Source organism: Pseudophryne corroboree, unplaced genomic scaffold (genome assembly GCF_028390025.1).
Source record: "Pseudophryne corroboree isolate aPseCor3 unplaced genomic scaffold, aPseCor3.hap2 scaffold_2226, whole genome shotgun sequence".
Taxonomy (NCBI): domain Eukaryota; kingdom Metazoa; phylum Chordata; class Amphibia; order Anura; family Myobatrachidae; genus Pseudophryne; species Pseudophryne corroboree.
In genome coordinates, this window is record NW_026968875.1 from 27236 (window position 1) to 45230 (window position 17995).

General features: G+C 34.8%; 5 non-coding genes across 5 annotated transcripts; all 5 read left to right on the forward strand.

The window, feature by feature from the left end:
* The first annotated feature begins 1096 nt into the window (after nucleotides 1-1096).
* TRNAS-ACU (transfer RNA serine (anticodon ACU)) lies at nucleotides 1097-1170 on the forward strand. Its single transcript has one exon. It is a non-coding gene; the product is annotated as a tRNA-Ser (tRNA).
* A 1098-nt stretch (nucleotides 1171-2268) lies between these two features.
* Nucleotides 2269-2342, forward strand: TRNAS-ACU (transfer RNA serine (anticodon ACU)). The gene has a single exon. It is a non-coding gene; the product is annotated as a tRNA-Ser (tRNA).
* An 8092-nt stretch (nucleotides 2343-10434) lies between these two features.
* TRNAS-ACU (transfer RNA serine (anticodon ACU)) lies at nucleotides 10435-10508 on the forward strand. The gene has a single exon. It is a non-coding gene; the product is annotated as a tRNA-Ser (tRNA).
* Nucleotides 10509-15097: 4589 nt separating this feature from the next.
* TRNAS-ACU (transfer RNA serine (anticodon ACU)) lies at nucleotides 15098-15171 on the forward strand. Its single transcript has one exon. It is a non-coding gene; the product is annotated as a tRNA-Ser (tRNA).
* Nucleotides 15172-16251: 1080 nt separating this feature from the next.
* On the forward strand, nucleotides 16252-16325 carry TRNAS-ACU (transfer RNA serine (anticodon ACU)). The gene has a single exon. It is a non-coding gene; the product is annotated as a tRNA-Ser (tRNA).
* Nucleotides 16326-17995: the final 1670 nt, after the last annotated feature.

Sequence of the window (17995 nt, forward strand, 5' to 3'; positions counted from 1 at the left end):
TAATTGACCTTGTTATCAGATTTTGGTGATCTTTAAGTAGACAACTCAAAATTTCAAACCCCCCCGTTATGGTGTAGGGTACCTGGCCTTCTCTGATGTAATCAGAGTTAGATTTGATTCAGTGATTTTATAAAAACAGATAGGAAGCACAATTTAGCAGTGGGTTGCAGAGAAAAAGAAATATGCTGGCAAAAAAAATCCAATTGAGTGATTAAACAGCTCTTCATTTTCTGGCTTTATTTTTATGCTAACAAATTTGTTCTCTGAAAAGTGTCCACAAAGCCAAGTCTCTGATTAACACCTTTGTAGGGATGGTTTTTCACCTATTACTAAATTAAACTTGCTTCATTGGAAAGGCAGCAAGATGCATCCTCATTTCAATTTCTACTGAAATAATACAGGTTGACACCAGGAAACATTAACGCCACTGCATCCTTGCTGCTTTCTCATGTGGAAGTCTGTTTAATGTGAAAACAAGGTGATATCTAATTAGCACACAGGTAAGGAATTAAGAAAATCTTTATATAAGGGTGAAGATGTTTCTCACAAAATCGTTGCCCCAATGCATCATTGAAATTCAAGCTGGAAAGATGATTTTAATATATCACTTGTACATTTTGTATTGCTCTTCTGGTGACAATGTAGTTTGTTTTTGTCAATTACCCTTTTAATAATAGGGTAAAGAAAATTAAGTGGATTTTTTAAAGAAAACTATACTGTCAATATACTATTCAAACAAATTAAAATGGTAAAAGTTATTGTACTTCAAGTAAAAATAAAAGAGCAAAAATATCAATCCCAGTTTTGATTACTTAAATTAACAAAAAAAATGCATATAGCAAAGGATAGTTTCAATCTGCCTACCTCTGGGTTATGGGCCCAGCATGCTTCCATTGCAGTACTCTGCTGCACATGTAAGTGCAAGAGATCCTGAAGCACTCACTCATCATGGGAAAGTACCAATGTGTTTCTTCGTTGGTTGATGGAAGAAACATTTTACAAAAACTCTCCAGATTATTGACTTTTTAAAGTTTTTCTAGGAAACGTTCTAGATGTATGCTTATTAGCCTTTGTCAGTATGCACTTTTTTCAAAGTGTCTCTGTGGCGCAATCGGTTAGTGTGTCTGGCTACTAACCAAAAGGTTGGTGGTTCAATCCCACCCAGGGATGTAATTGACCTTGTTATCAGATTTTGGTGATCTTTAAGTAGACAAGTCAAAATTTCAAACCCCCTGTTATGGTGTAGGGTACCTGGCCTTCTCTGATGTAATCAGAGTTAGATTTGATTCATTGATTTTATAAAAACAGCTAGGAAGCACAATTTAGCAGTGGGTTGCAGAGAAAAAGAAATATGCTGGCAAAAAAAATCCAATTGAGTGATGAAACAGCTCTTCATTTTCTGGCTTTATTTTTATGCTAACAAATTTGTTCTCTGAAAAGTGTCCACAAAGCCAAGTCTCTGATTAACACCTTTGTAGGGATGGTTTTTCACCTATTACTAAATTAAACTTGCTTCATTGGAAAGGCAGCAAGATGCATCCTCATTTCAATGTCTACTGAAATAATACAGGTTGACACCAGGAAACATTAACGCCACTGCATCCTTGCTGCTTTCTCATGTAGAAGTCTGTTTAATGTGAAAACAAGGTGATATCTAATTAGCACACAGGTAAGGAATTAAGAAAATCTTTATTTAAGGGTGAAGATGTTTCTCACAAAATCGTTGCCCCAATGCATCATTGAAATTCAAGCTGGAAAGATGATTTTAATATATCACTTGTACATTTTGTATTGCTCTTCTGGTGACAATGTAGTTTGTTTTTGTCAATTACCCTTTTAATAATAGGGTAAAGAAAATTAAGTGGATTTTTTTATGGAAAACTATACTGTCAATATACTATTAAAACAAATTAAAATGGTAAAAGTTATTGTACTTTAAGTAAAAATAAAAGAGCAAAAATATCAATCCCAGTTTTGATTACTTAAATTAATAAAAAAAAAATGCATATAGCAAAGGATAGTTTCAATCTGCCTACCTCTGGGTTATGGGCCCAGCATGCTTCCATTGCAGTACTTTGCTGCACATGTAAGTGCAAGAGATCCTGAAGCACTCACTCATCATGGGAAAGTACCAATGTGTTTCTTCGTTGGTTGATGGAAGAAACATCTTACAAAAACTCTCCAGATTATTGACTTTTTAAAGTTTTTCTAGGAAACGTTCTAGATGTATGCTTATTAGCCTTTGTCAGTACGTACTTTTTGCAAAGTGTCTCTGTGGCGCAATCGGTTAGTGTGTCTGGCTACTAACCAAAAGGTTGGTGGTTCAATCCCACCCAGGGATGTAATTGACCTTGTTATCAGATTTTGGTGATCTTTAAGTAGACAAGTCAAAATTTCAAACCCCCTGTTATGGTGTAGGGTACCTGGCCTTCTCTGATGTAATCAGAGTTAGATTTGATTCATTGATTTTATAAAAACAGCTAGGAAGCACAATTTAGCAGTGGGTTGCAGAGAAAAAGAAATATGCTGGCAAAAAAATCCAATTGAGTGATGAAACAGCTCTTCATTTTCTGGCTTTATTTTTATGCTAACAAATTTGTTCTCTGAAAAGTGTCCACAAAGCCAAGTCTCTGATTAACACCTTTGTAGGGATGGTTTTTCACCTATTACTAAATTAAACTTGCTTCATTGGAAAGGCAGCAAGATGCATCCTCATTTCAATGTCTACTGAAATAATACAGGTTGACACCAGGAAACATTAACGCCACTGCATCCTTGCTGCTTTCTCATGTAGAAGTCTGTTTAATGTGAAAACAAGGTGATATCTAATTAGCACACAGGTAAGGAATTAAGAAAATCTTTATTTAAGGGTGAAGATGTTTCTCACAAAATCGTTGCCCCAATGCATCATTGAAATTCAAGCTGGAAAGATGATTTTAATATATCACTTGTACATTTTGTATTGCTCTTCTGGTGACAATATAGTTTGTTTTTGTCAATTACCCTTTTAATAATAGGGTAAAGAAAATTAAGTGGATTTTTTAAAGAAAACTATACTGTCAATATACTATTAAAACAAATTAAAATGGTAAAAGTTATTGTACTTTAAGTAAAAATAAAAGCAAAAATATCAATCCCAGTTTTGGAATACTTTAATTAACAAAAACAAATGCATATAGCAGAGGATAGTTTCAATCTGCCTACCTCTGGGTTATGTGCTCAGCATGCTTCCATTGCTGTACTCTGCTGCACATGTAAGTGCAATAGATCCTGAAGCACTCACTCATCATGGGAAAGTACCAATGTGTTTCTTCGTTGGTTGATGGAAGAAACATCTTACAAAAACTTTCCAGATTATTGACTTTTTAAAGTTTTTCTAGGAAACGTTTTAGATGAATGCTTATTAGCCTTTGTCAGTATGTACTTTTGCAAAGTGTTTCTGTGGCGCAATCAGTTAGTGTGTATGGCTATTAACCAAAAGGTTGGTGGTTCAATCCCACCCAGGGACGTAATTGACCTTGTTATCAGATTTTGGTGATCTTTAAGTAGACAAGTCAAAATTTCAAACCCCCTCTTATGGTGTAGGGTACCTGGCCTTCTCTGATGTAATCAGAGTTAGATTTGATTCAGTGATTTTATAAAAACAGCTAGGAAGCACAATTTAGCAGTGGGTTGCAGAGAAAAAGAAATATGCTGGCAAAAAAATCCAATTGAGTGATTAAACAGCTCTTCATTTTCTGGCTTTATTTTTATGCTAACAAATTTGTTCTCTGAAAAGTGTCCACAAAGCCAAGTCTCTGATTAACACCTTTGTAAGGATGGTTTTTCACCTATTACTAAATTAAACTTGCTTCATTGGAAAGGCAGCAAGATGCATCCTCATTTCAATGTCTACTGAAATAATACAGGTTGACACCAGGAAACATTAACGCCACTGCATCCTTGCTGCTTTCTCATGTAAAAGTCTGTTTAATGTGAAAACAAGGTGATATCTAATTAGCACACAGGTAAGGAATTAAGAAAATATTTAAGGGTGAAAATGTTTCTCACAAAATCGTTGCCCCAATGCATCATTGAAATTCAAGCTGGAAAAATGATTTTAATATATCACTTGTACATTTTGTATTGCTCTTCTGCTGACAATGTAGTTTGTTTTTGTCAATTACCATTTTAATAATAGGGTAAAGAAAATTAAGTGGATTTTTAAAAGAAAACAATACTTTCAATATACTATTAAAACAAATTAAAATGGTAAAAGTTATTGTACTTTAATGAAAAATAAAAGAGCAAAAATATCAATCCCAGTTTTGGATTACTTTAATTAACAAAAAAAAATGCATATAGCAGAGGATAGTTTTAATCTGCCTACCTCTGGGTTATGGGCCCAGCATGCTTCCATTGCAGTACTCTGCTGCACATGTAAGTGCAAGAGATCCTGAAGCACTCACTCATCATGGGAAAGTACCAATGTGTTTCTTCGTTGGTGGATGGAAGAAACATCTTACAAAAACTCTCCAGATTATTGACTTTTTAAAGTTTTTCTAGGAAACATTTTAGATGAATGCGTATTAGTCTTTGTCAGTATGTACTTTTTGCAAAGTGTCTCTGTGGCGCAATCGGTTAGTGTGTCCGGCTACTAACCAAAAGGTTGGTGGTTCATTCCCACCCAGGGACGTAATTGACCTTGTTATCAGATTTTGGTGATCTTTAAGTAGACAAGTCAAAATTTCAAATCCCCTCTTATGGTGTAGGGTACCTGGCCTTCTCTGATGTAATCAGAGTTAGATTTGATTCAGTGATTTTATAAAAACAGCTAGGAAGCACAATTTAGCAGTGGGTTGCAGAGAAAAAGAAATATGCTGGCAAAAAAATCCAATTGAGTGATTAAACAGCTCTTCATTTTCTGGCTTTATTTTTATGCTAACAAATTTGTTCTCTGAAAAGTGTCCACAAAGCCAAGTCTCTGATGAACACCTTTGTAAGGATGGTTTTTCACCTATTACTAAATTAAACTTGCTTCATTGGAAAGGCAGCAAGATGCATCCTCATTTCAATGTCTACTGAAATAATACAGGTTGACACCAGGAAACATTAACGCCAATGCATCCTTGCTGCTTTCTCATGTGGAAGTCTGTTTAATGTGAAAACAAGGTGATATCTAATTAGCACACAGGTAAGGAATTAAGAAAATCTTTATTTAAGGGTGAAGATGTTTCTCACAAAATCGTTGCCCCAATGCATCATTGAAATTCAAGCTGGAAAGATGATTTTAATATATCACTTGTACATTTTGTATTGCTCTTCTGGTGACAATGTAGTTTGTTTTTGTCAATTACCATTTTAATAATAGGGTAAAGAAAATTAAGTGGATTTTTGAAAGAAAACAATACTGTCAATATACTATTAAAACAAATTAAAATGGTAAAAGTTATTGTACTTTAAGTAAACATAAAATAGCTAACATATCAATCCCAGTTTTGGATTGCTTTAATTAACAAAAAAAATGCATATAGCAGAGGATAGTTTCAATCTGCCTACCTCTGGGTAATGGGCCCAGCATGCTTCCATTGCAGTACTCTGCTGCACATGTAAGTGCAAGAGATCCTGAAGCACTCACTCATCATGGGAAAGTACCAATGTGTTTCTTCGTTGGTTGATTTAAGAAAATTCTTACAAAAACTCTCCAGATTATTGACTTTTTAAAGTTTTTCTATGAAACGTTCTAGATGAATGCTTATTAGCCTTTGTCAGTATGTACTTTTTGCAAATTGTCTCTGTGGCGCAATCGGTTAGTGTGTCTGGCTACTAACCAAAAGGTTGGTGGTTTAATCCAACCCAGGGACATAATTGACCTTGTGATCAGGTTTTGGTGATATTTAAGTAGACAAGTCAAAATTTCAAACCCCCTCTTATGGTGTAGGGTACCTGGCCTTTTCTGATGTAATCAGAGTTAGATTTGATTCAGTGATTTTATAAAAAACAGCGAGGAAGCACAATTTAGCAATGGGTTGCAGAGAAAAAAAATATGCTGGCAGAAAAATCCAATTGAGTGATTAAACAGCTCTTCATTTTCTGCCTTTATTTTTATGCTAACAAATTTGTTCTCTAAAAAGTGTCCACAAAGCCAAGTCTCTGATTAACACCTTTGTAGGGATGGTTTTTCACCTATAACTAAATTAAACTTGCTTCATTGGAAAGGCAGCAAGATGCATCCTCATTTCAATGTCTACTGAAATTATACAGGTTGACACCAGGAAACATTAACGCCACTGCATCCTTGCTGCTTTCTCATGTAGAAGTCTGTTTAATGTGAAAACAAGGTGATATCTAATTAGCACACAGGTAAGGAATTAAGAAAATCTTTATTTAAGGGTGAAGATGTTTCTCACAAAATCGTTGCCCCAATGCATCATTGAAATTCAAGCTGGAAAGATGATTTTAATATATCACTTGTACATTTTGTATTGCTCTTCTGGTGACAATGTAGTTTGTTTTTGTCAATTACCCTTTTAATAATAGGGTAAAGAAAATTAAGTGGATTTTTTAAAGAAAACTATACTGTCAATATACTATTAAAACAAATTAAAATGGTAAAAGTTATTGTACTTTAAGTAAAAATAAAAGAGCAAAAATATCAATCCCAGTTTTGATTACTTAAATTAACAAAAAAAAATGCATATAGCAAAGGATAGTTTCAATCTGCCTACCTCTGGGTTATGGGCCCAGCATGCTTCAATTGCAGTACTCTGCTGCACATGTAAGTGCAAGAGATCCTGAAGCACTCACTCATCATGGGAAAGTACCAATGTGTTTCTTCGTTGGTTGATGGAAGAAACATCTTACAAAAACTCTCCAGATTATTGACTTTTTAAAGTTTTTCTAGGAAACGTTCTAGATGTATGCTTATTAGCCTTTGTCAGTATGTACTTTTTTGCAAAGTGTCTCTGTGGCGCAATCGGTTAGTGTGTCCGGCTACTAACCAAAAGGTTGGTGGTTCAATCCCACCCAGGGACGTAATTGACCTTGTTATCAGATTTTGGTGATCTTTAAGTAGACAAGTCAAAATTTCAAACCCCCTGTTATGGTGTAGGGTACCTGGCCTTCTCTGATGTAATCAGAGTTAGATTTGATTCATTGATTTTATAAAAACAGCTTGGAAGCACAATTTAGCAGTGGGTTGCAGAGAAAAAGAAATATGCTGGCAAAAAAAATCCAATTGAGTGATTAAATAGCTCTTCATTTTCTGCCTTTATTTTTATGCTAACAAATTTGTTCTCTGAAAAGTGTCCACAAAGCCAAGTCTCTGATTAACACCTTTGTAGGGATGGTTTTTCACCTATTACTAAATTAAACTTGCTTCATTGGAAAGGCAGCAAGATGCATCCTCATTTCAATGTCTACTGAAATAATACAGGTTGACACCAGGAAACATTAACGCCACTGCATCCTTGCTGCTTTCTCATGTAGAAGTCTGTTTAATGTGAAAACAAGGTGATATCTAATTAGCACACAGGTAAGGAATTAAGAAAATCTTTATTTAAGGGTGAAAATGTTTCTCACAAAATCGTTGCCCCCAATGCATCATTGAAATTCAAGCTGGAAAGATGATTTTAATATATCACTTGTACATTTTGTATTGCTCTTCTGGTGACAATGTAGTTTGTTTTTGTCAATTACCATTTTAATGATAGGGTAAAGAAAATTAAGTGGATTTTTAAAAGAAAACAATACTTTCAATATACTATTAAAACAAATTAAAATGGTAAAAGTTATTGTACTTTAATGAAAAATAAAGAGCAAAAATATCAATCCCAGTTTTGGATTACTTTAATTAACAAAAAAAATGCATAAAGCAGAGGATAGTTTTAATCTGCCTACCTCTGGGTTATGGGCCCAGCATGCTTCCATTGCAGTACTCTGCTGCACATGTAAGTGCAAGAGATCCTGAAGCACTCACTCATCATGGGAAAGTACCAATGTGTTTCTTCGTTGGTGGATGGAAGAAACATCTTACAAAAACTCTCCAGATTATTGACTTTTTAAAGTTTTTCTTGGAAACGTTTTAGATGAATGCTTATTAGCATTTGTCAGTATAGACTTTCGCAAAGTGTCTCTGTGGCGCAATCAGTTTGTGTGTACGGCTATAAACCAAAAGGTTGGAGGTTCAATCCCACCCATTGATGTAATTGACCTTGTTATCAGATTTTGGTGATCTTTAAGTAGACAAGTCAAAATTTCAAATCCCCTCTTATGGTGTAGGGTACCTGGCCTTCTCTGATGTAATCAGAGTTAGATTTGATTCAGTGATTTTATAAAAACAGCTAGGAAGCACAATTTAGCAGTGGGTTGCAGAGAAAAAGAAATATGCTGGCAAAAAAATCCAATTGAGTGATTAAACAGCTCTTCATTTTCTGGCTTTATTTTTATGCTAACAAATTTGTTCTCTGAAAAGTGTCCACAAAGCCAAGTCTCTGATGAACACCTTTGTAAGGATGGTTTTTCACCTATTACTAAATTAAACTTGCTTCATTGGAAAGGCAGCAAGATGCATCCTCATTTCAATGTCTACTGAAATAATACAGGTTGACACCAGGAAACATTAACGCCAATGCATCCTTGCTGCTTTCTCATGTGGAAGTCTGTTTAATGTGAAAACAAGGTGATATCTAATTAGCACACAGGTAAGGAATTAAGAAAATCTTTATTTAAGGGTGAAGATGTTTCTCACAAAATCGTTGCCCCAATGCATCATTGAAATTCAAGCTGGAAAGATCACTTGTACATTTTGTATTGCTCTTCTGGTGACAATGTAGTTTGTTTTTGTCAATTACCCTTTTAATAATAGGGTAAAGAAAATTAAGTGGATTTTTTAAAGAAAACTATATTGTCAATATACTATTAAAACAAATTAAAATGGTAAAAGTTATTGTACTTTAATGAAAAATAAAGAGCAAAAATATCAATCCCAGTTTTGGATTACTTTAATTAACAAAAAAAATGCATATAGCAGAGGAAAGTTTTAATCTGCCTACCTCTGGGTTATGGGCCCAGCATGCTTCCATTGCAGTACTCTGCTGCACATGTAAGTGCAAGAGATCCTGAAGCACTCACTCATCATGGGAAAGTACCAATGTGTTTCTTCGTTGGTGGATGGAAGAAACATCTTACAAAAACTCTCCAGATTATTGACTTTTTAAAGTTTTTCTAGGAAACGTTTTAGATGAATGCTTATTAGCCTTTGTCAGTATGGACTTTCGCAAAGTGTCTCTGTGGCGCAATCAGTTAGTGTGTACGGCTATAAACCAAAAGGTTGGTGGTTCAATCCCACCCATTGACGTAATTGACCTTGTTATCAGATTTTGGTGATCTTTAAGTAGACAAGTCAAAATTTCAAATCCCCTCTTAAGGTGTAGGGTACCTGGCCTTCTCTGATGTAATCAGAGTTAGATTTGATTCATTGATTTTATAAAAACAGCTAGGAAGCACAATTTAGCAGTGGGTTGCAGAGAAAAAGAAATATGCTGGCAAAAAAAATCCAATTGAGTGATTAAACAGCTCTTCATTTTCTGGCTTTATTTTTATGCTAACAAATTTGTTCTCTGAAAAGTGTCCACAAAGCCAAGTCTCTGATTAACACCTTTGTAGGGATGGTTTTTCACCTATTACTAAATTAAACTTGCTTCATTGGAAAGGCAGCAAGATGCATCCTCATTTCAATGTCTACTGAAATAATACAGGTTGACACCAGGAAACATTAACGCCACTGCATCCTTGCTGCTTTCTCATGTAGAAGTCTGTTTAATGTGAAAACAAGGTGATATCTAATTAGCACACAGGTAAGGAATTAAGAAAATCTTTATTTAAGGGTGAAAATGTTTCTCACAAAATCGTTGCCCCCAATGCATCATTGAAATTCAAGCTGGAAAGATGATTTTAATATATCACTTGTACATTTTGTATTGCTCTTCTGGTGACAATGTAGTTTGTTTTTGTCAATTACCATTTTAATAATAGGGTAAAGAAAATTAAGTGGATTTTTGAAAGAAAACAATACTGTCAATATACTATTAAAACAAATTAAAATGGTAAAAGTTATTGTACTTTAAGTAAACATAAAATAGCTAACATATCAATCCCAGTTTTGGATTACTTTAATTAACAAAAAAAATGCATATAGCAGAGGATAGTTTCAATCTGCCTACCTCTGGTTAATGGGCCCAGCATGCTTCCATTGCAGTACTCTGCTGCACATGTAAGTGCAAGAGATCCTGAAGCACTCACTCATCATGGGAAAGTACCAATGTGTTTCTTCGTTGGTTGATTTAAGAAAATTCTTACAAAAACTCTCCAGATTATTGACTTTTTAAAGTTTTTCTAGGAAACGTTCTAGATGAATGCTTATTAGCCTTTGTCAGTACGTACTTTCTGCAAATTGTCTCTGTGGCGCAATCGGTTAGTGTGTCTGGCTACTAACCAAAAGGTTGGTGGTTCAATCCCACCCAGGGACATAATTGACCTTGTGATCAGGTTTTGGTGATATTTAAGTAGACAAGTCAAAATTTCAAACCCCCTCTTATGGTGTAGGGTACCTGGCCTTCTCTGATGTAATCAGAGTTAGATTTGATTCAGTGATTTTATAAAAACAGCTAGGAAGCACAATTTAGCAATGGGTTGCAGAGAAAAAAAATATGCTTGCAGAAAAATCCAATTGAGTGATTAAACAGCTCTTCATTTTCTGCCTTTATTTTTATGCTAACAAATTTGTTCTCTAAAAAGTGTCCACAAAGCCAAGTCTCTGATTAACACCTTTGTAGGGATGGTTTTTCACCTATAACTAAATTAAACTTGCTTCATTGGAAAGGCAGCAAGATGCATCCTCATTTCAATGTCTACTGAAATAATACAGGTTGACACCAGGAAACATTAACGCCACTGCATCCTTGCTGCTTTCTCATGTAGAAGTCTGTTTAATGTGAAAACAAGGTGATATCTAATTAGCACACAGGTAAGGAATTAAGAAAATCTTTATTTAAGGGTGAAGATGTTTCTCACAAAATCGTTGCCCCAATGCATCATTGAAATTCAAGCTGGAAAGATGATTTTAATATATCACTTGTACATTTTGTATTGCTCTTCTGGTGACAATGTAGTTTGTTTTTGTCAATTACCCTTTTAATAATAGGGTAAAGAAAATTAAGTGGATTTTTTAAAGAAAACTATACTGTCAATATACTATTAAAACAAATTAAAATGGTAAAAGTTATTGTACTTTAAGTAAAAATAAAAGAGCAAAAATATCAATCCCAGTTTTGATTACTTAAATTAACAAAAAAAAATGCATATAGCAAAGGATAGTTTCAATCTGCCTACCTCTGGGTTATGGGCCCAGCATGCTTCAATTGCAGTACTCTGCTGCACATGTAAGTGCAAGAGATCCTGAAGCACTCACTCATCATGGGAAAGTACCAATGTGTTTCTTCGTTGGTTGATGGAAGAAACATCTTACAAAAACTCTCCAGATTATTGACTTTTTAAAGTTTTTCTAGGAAACGTTCTAGATGTATGCTTATTAGCCTTTGTCAGTATGTACTTTTTTGCAAAGTGTCTCTGTGGCGCAATCGGTTAGTGTGTCCGGCTACTAACCAAAAGGTTGGTGGTTCAATCCCACCCAGGGACGTAATTGACCTTGTTATCAGATTTTGGTGATCTTTAAGTAGACAAGTCAAAATTTCAAACCCCCTGTTATGGTGTAGGGTACCTGGCCTTCTCTGATGTAATCAGAGTTAGATTTGATTCATTGATTTTATAAAAACAGCTTGGAAGCACAATTTAGCAGTGGGTTGCAGAGAAAAAGAAATATGCTGGCAAAAAAAATCCAATTGAGTGATTAAATAGCTCTTCATTTTCTGCCTTTATTTTTATGCTAACAAATTTGTTCTCTGAAAAGTGTCCACAAAGCCAAGTCTCTGATTAACACCTTTGTAGGGATGGTTTTTCACCTATTACTAAATTAAACTTGCTTCATTGGAAAGGCAGCAAGATGCATCCTCATTTCAATGTCTACTGAAATAATACAGGTTGACACCAGGAAACATTAACGCCACTGCATCCTTGCTGCTTTCTCATGTAGAAGTCTGTTTAATGTGAAAACAAGGTGATATCTAATTAGCACACAGGTAAGGAATTAAGAAAATCTTTATTTAAGGGTGAAAATGTTTCTCACAAAATCGTTGCCCCCAATGCATCATTGAAATTCAAGCTGGAAAGATGATTTTAATATATCACTTGTACATTTTGTATTGCTCTTCTGGTGACAATGTAGTTTGTTTTTGTCAATTACCATTTTAATGATAGGGTAAAGAAAATTAAGTGGATTTTTAAAAGAAAACAATACTTTCAATATACTATTAAAACAAATTAAAATGGTAAAAGTTATTGTACTTTAATGAAAAATAAAGAGCAAAAATATCAATCCCAGTTTTGGATTACTTTAATTAACAAAAAAAATGCATAAAGCAGAGGATAGTTTTAATCTGCCTACCTCTGGGTTATGGGCCCAGCATGCTTCCATTGCAGTACTCTGCTGCACATGTAAGTGCAAGAGATCCTGAAGCACTCACTCATCATGGGAAAGTACCAATGTGTTTCTTCGTTGGTGGATGGAAGAAACATCTTACAAAAACTCTCCAGATTATTGACTTTTTAAAGTTTTTCTTGGAAACGTTTTAGATGAATGCTTATTAGCATTTGTCAGTATAGACTTTCGCAAAGTGTCTCTGTGGCGCAATCAGTTTGTGTGTACGGCTATAAACCAAAAGGTTGGAGGTTCAATCCCACCCATTGATGTAATTGACCTTGTTATCAGATTTTGGTGATCTTTAAGTAGACAAGTCAAAATTTCAAATCCCCTCTTATGGTGTAGGGTACCTGGCCTTCTCTGATGTAATCAGAGTTAGATTTGATTCAGTGATTTTATAAAAACAGCTAGGAAGCACAATTTAGCAGTGGGTTGCAGAGAAAAAGAAATATGCTGGCAAAAAAATCCAATTGAGTGATTAAACAGCTCTTCATTTTCTGGCTTTATTTTTATGCTAACAAATTTGTTCTCTGAAAAGTGTCCACAAAGCCAAGTCTCTGATGAACACCTTTGTAAGGATGGTTTTTCACCTATTACTAAATTAAACTTGCTTCATTGGAAAGGCAGCAAGATGCATCCTCATTTCAATGTCTACTGAAATAATACAGGTTGACACCAGGAAACATTAACGCCAATGCATCCTTGCTGCTTTCTCATGTGGAAGTCTGTTTAATGTGAAAACAAGGTGATATCTAATTAGCACACAGGTAAGGAATTAAGAAAATCTTTATTTAAGGGTGAAGATGTTTCTCACAAAATCGTTGCCCCAATGCATCATTGAAATTCAAGCTGGAAAGATCACTTGTACATTTTGTATTGCTCTTCTGGTGACAATGTAGTTTGTTTTTGTCAATTACCCTTTTAATAATAGGGTAAAGAAAATTAAGTGGATTTTTTAAAGAAAACTATATTGTCAATATACTATTAAAACAAATTAAAATGGTAAAAGTTATTGTACTTTAATGAAAAATAAAGAGCAAAAATATCAATCCCAGTTTTGGATTACTTTAATTAACAAAAAAAATGCATATAGCAGAGGAAAGTTTTAATCTGCCTACCTCTGGGTTATGGGCCCAGCATGCTTCCATTGCAGTACTCTGCTGCACATGTAAGTGCAAGAGATCCTGAAGCACTCACTCATCATGGGAAAGTACCAATGTGTTTCTTCGTTGGTGGATGGAAGAAACATCTTACAAAAACTCTCCAGATTATTGACTTTTTAAAGTTTTTCTAGGAAACGTTTTAGATGAATGCTTATTAGCCTTTGTCAGTATGGACTTTCGCAAAGTGTCTCTGTGGCGCAATCAGTTAGTGTGTACGGCTATAAACCAAAAGGTTGGTGGTTCAATCCCACCCATTGACGTAATTGACCTTGTTATCAGATTTTGGTGATCTTTAAGTAGACAAGTCAAAATTTCAAATCCCCTCTTAAGGTGTAGGGTACCTGGCCTTCTCTGATGTAATCAGAGTTAGATTTGATTCATTGATTTTATAAAAACAGCTAGGAAGCACAATTTAGCAGTGGGTTGCAGAGAAAAAGAAATATGCTGGCAAAAAAAATCCAATTGAGTGATTAAACAGCTCTTCATTTTCTGGCTTTATTTTTATGCTAACAAATTTGTTCTCTGAAAAGTGTCCACAAAGCCAAGTCTCTGATTAACACCTTTGTAGGGATGGTTTTTCACCTATTACTAAATTAAACTTGCTTCATTGGAAAGGCAGCAAGATGCATCCTCATTTCAATGTCTACTGAAATAATACAGGTTGACACCAGGAAACATTAACGCCACTGCATCCTTGCTGCTTTCTCATGTAGAAGTCTGTTTAATGTGAAAACAAGGTGATATCTAATTAGCACACAGGTAAGGAATTAAGAAAATCTTTATTTAAGGGTGAAAATGTTTCTCACAAAATCGTTGCCCCCAATGCATCATTGAAATTCAAGCTGGAAAGATGATTTTAATATATCACTTGTACATTTTGTATTGCTCTTCTGGTGACAATGTAGTTTGTTTTTGTCAATTACCATTTTAATAATAGGGTAAAGAAAATTAAGTGGATTTTTGAAAGAAAACAATACTGTCAATATACTATTAAAACAAATTAAAATGGTAAAAGTTATTGTACTTTAAGTAAACATAAAATAGCTAACATATCAATCCCAGTTTTGGATTACTTTAATTAACAAAAAAAATGCATATAGCAGAGGATAGTTTCAATCTGCCTACCTCTGGTTAATGGGCCCAGCATGCTTCCATTGCAGTACTCTGCTGCACATGTAAGTGCAAGAGATCCTGAAGCACTCACTCATCATGGGAAAGTACCAATGTGTTTCTTCGTTGGTTGATTTAAGAAAATTCTTACAAAAACTCTCCAGATTATTGACTTTTTAAAGTTTTTCTAGGAAACGTTCTAGATGAATGCTTATTAGCCTTTGTCAGTACGTACTTTCTGCAAATTGTCTCTGTGGCGCAATCGGTTAGTGTGTCTGGCTACTAACCAAAAGGTTGGTGGTTCAATCCCACCCAGGGACATAATTGACCTTGTGATCAGGTTTTGGTGATATTTAAGTAGACAAGTCAAAATTTCAAACCCCCTCTTATGGTGTAGGGTACCTGGCCTTCTCTGATGTAATCAGAGTTAGATTTGATTCAGTGATTTTATAAAAACAGCTAGGAAGCACAATTTAGCAATGGGTTGCAGAGAAAAAAAATATGCTTGCAGAAAAATCCAATTGAGTGATTAAACAGCTCTTCATTTTCTGCCTTTATTTTTATGCTAACAAATTTGTTCTCTAAAAAGTGTCCACAAAGCCAAGTCTCTGATTAACACCTTTGTAGGGATGGTTTTTCACCTATAACTAAATTAAACTTGCTTCATTGGAAAGGCAGCAAGATGCATCCTCATTTCAATGTCTACTGAAATAATACAGGTTGACACCAGGAAACATTAACGCCACTGCATCCTTGCTGCTTTCTCATGTAGAAGTCTGTTTAATGTGAAAACAAAGTCTTATCTAATTAGCACACAGGTAAGGAATTAAGAAAATCTTTATTTAAGGGTGAAGATGTTTCTCACAAAATCGTTGCCCCAATGCATCATTGAAATTCAAGCTGGAAAGATCACTTGTACATTTTGTATTGCTCTTCTGGTGACAATGTAGTTTGTTTTTGTCAATTACCCTTTTAATAATAGGGTAAAGAAAATTAAGTGGATTTTTTAAAGAAAACAATATTGTCAATATACTATTAAAACAAATTAAAATGGTAAAAGTTATTGTACTTTAAGTAAAAATAAAAGAGCAAACCATCAATCCCAGTTTTGATTACATAAATTAACAAAAAAAAATGCATATAGCAAAGGATAGTTTCAATCTGCCTACCTCTGGGTTATGGGCCCAGCATGCTTCCATTGCAGTACTCTGCTGCACATGTAAGTGCAAGAGATCCTGAAGCACTCACTCATCATGGGAAAGTACCAATGTGTTTCTTCGTTGGTTGATGGAAGAAACATCTTACAAAAACTCTCCAGATTATTGACTTTTTAAAGTTTTTCTAGGAAACGTTCTAGATGTATGCTTATTAGCCTTTGTCAGTATGTACTTTTTGCAAAGTGTCTCTGTGGCGCAATCGGTTAGTGTATCTGGCTACTAACCAAAAGGTTGGTGGTTCAATCCCACCCAGGGACGTAATTGACCTTGTTATCAGATTTTGGTGATCTTTAAGTAGACAAGTCAAAATTTCAAACCCCCTGTTATGGTGTAGGGTACCTGGCCTTCTCTGATGTAATCAGAGTTAGATTTGATTCAGTGATTTTATAAAAACAGCTAGGAAGCACAATTTAGCAGTGGGTTGCAGAGAAAAAGAAATATGCTGGCAAAAAAAATCCAATTGAGTGATTAAACAGCTCTTCATTTTCTGGCTTTATTTTTTTGCTAACAAATTTGTTCTTTGAAAAGTGTCCACAAAGCCAAGTCTCTGATTAACACCTTTGTAGGGATGGTTTTTCACCTATTACTAAATTAAACTTGCTTCATTGGAAAGGCAGCAAGATGCATCCTCATTTCAATGTCTACTGAAATAATACAGGTTGACACCAGGAAACATTAACGCCACTGTATCCTTGCTGCTTTCTCATGTGGAAGTCTGTTTAATGTGAAAACAAGGTGCTATCTAATTAGCACACAGGTAAGGAATTAAGAAAATCTTTATTTAAGGGTGAAGATGTTTCTCACAAAATCGTTGCCCCAATGCATCATTGAAATTCAAGCTGGAAATATGATTTTAATATATCACTTGTACATTTTGTATTGCTCTTCTGGTGACAATGTAGTTTGTTTTTGTCAATTACCATTTTAATAATAGGGTAAAGAAAATTAAATGGATTTTTGAAAGAAAACAATACTGTCAATATACTATTAAAACAAATTAAAATGGTAAAAGTTATTGTACTTTAAGTAAAAATAAAAGAGCCAAAATATCAATCCCAGTTTTGGATTACTTTAATTAACAAAAAAAAATGCATATAGCAGAGGATAGTTTCAATCTGCCTACCGCTGGGTTATGGGCCCAGCATGCTTCCATTGCAGTACTCTGCTGCACATGTAAGTGCAAGAGATCCTGAAGCACTCACTCATCATGGGAAAGTACCAATATGTTTCTTCGTTGGTTGATGGAAGAAACATCTTACAAAAACTCTCCAGATTATTGACTTTTTAAAGTTTTTCTAGGAAAAGTTTTATATGAATGCTTATTAGCCTTTGTCAGTATGGACTTTTGCAAAGTGTCTCTGTGGCGCAATCAGTTAGTGTGCACGGCTATAAACCAAAAGGTTGGTGGTTCAATCCCACCCAGGGACGTAATTGACCTTGTTATCAGATTTTGGTGATCTTTAAGTAGACAAGTCAAAATTTCAAACTCCCTGTTCTGGTGTAGGGTACCTGGCCTTCTCTGATGTAATCAGAGTTAGATTTGATTCAGTGATTTTATAAAAACAGCTAGGAAGCACAATTTAGCAGTGGGTTGCAGAGAAAAAGAAATATGCTGGCAAAAAAAAATCCAATTGAGTGATTAAACAGCTCTTAATTTTCTGGCTTTATTTTTATGCTAACAAATTTGTTCTCTGAAAAGTGTCCACAAAGCCAAGTCTCTGATTAACACCTTTGTAAAGATGGTTTTTAACCTATTACTAAATTAAACTTGCTTCATTGGAAAGGCAGCAAGATGCATCCTCATTTCAATGTCTACTGAAATAATACAGGTTGACACCAGGAAACATTAACGCCACTGCATCCTTGCTGCTTTCTCATGTGGAAGTCTGTTTAATGTGAAAACAAGGTGATATCTAATTAGCACACAG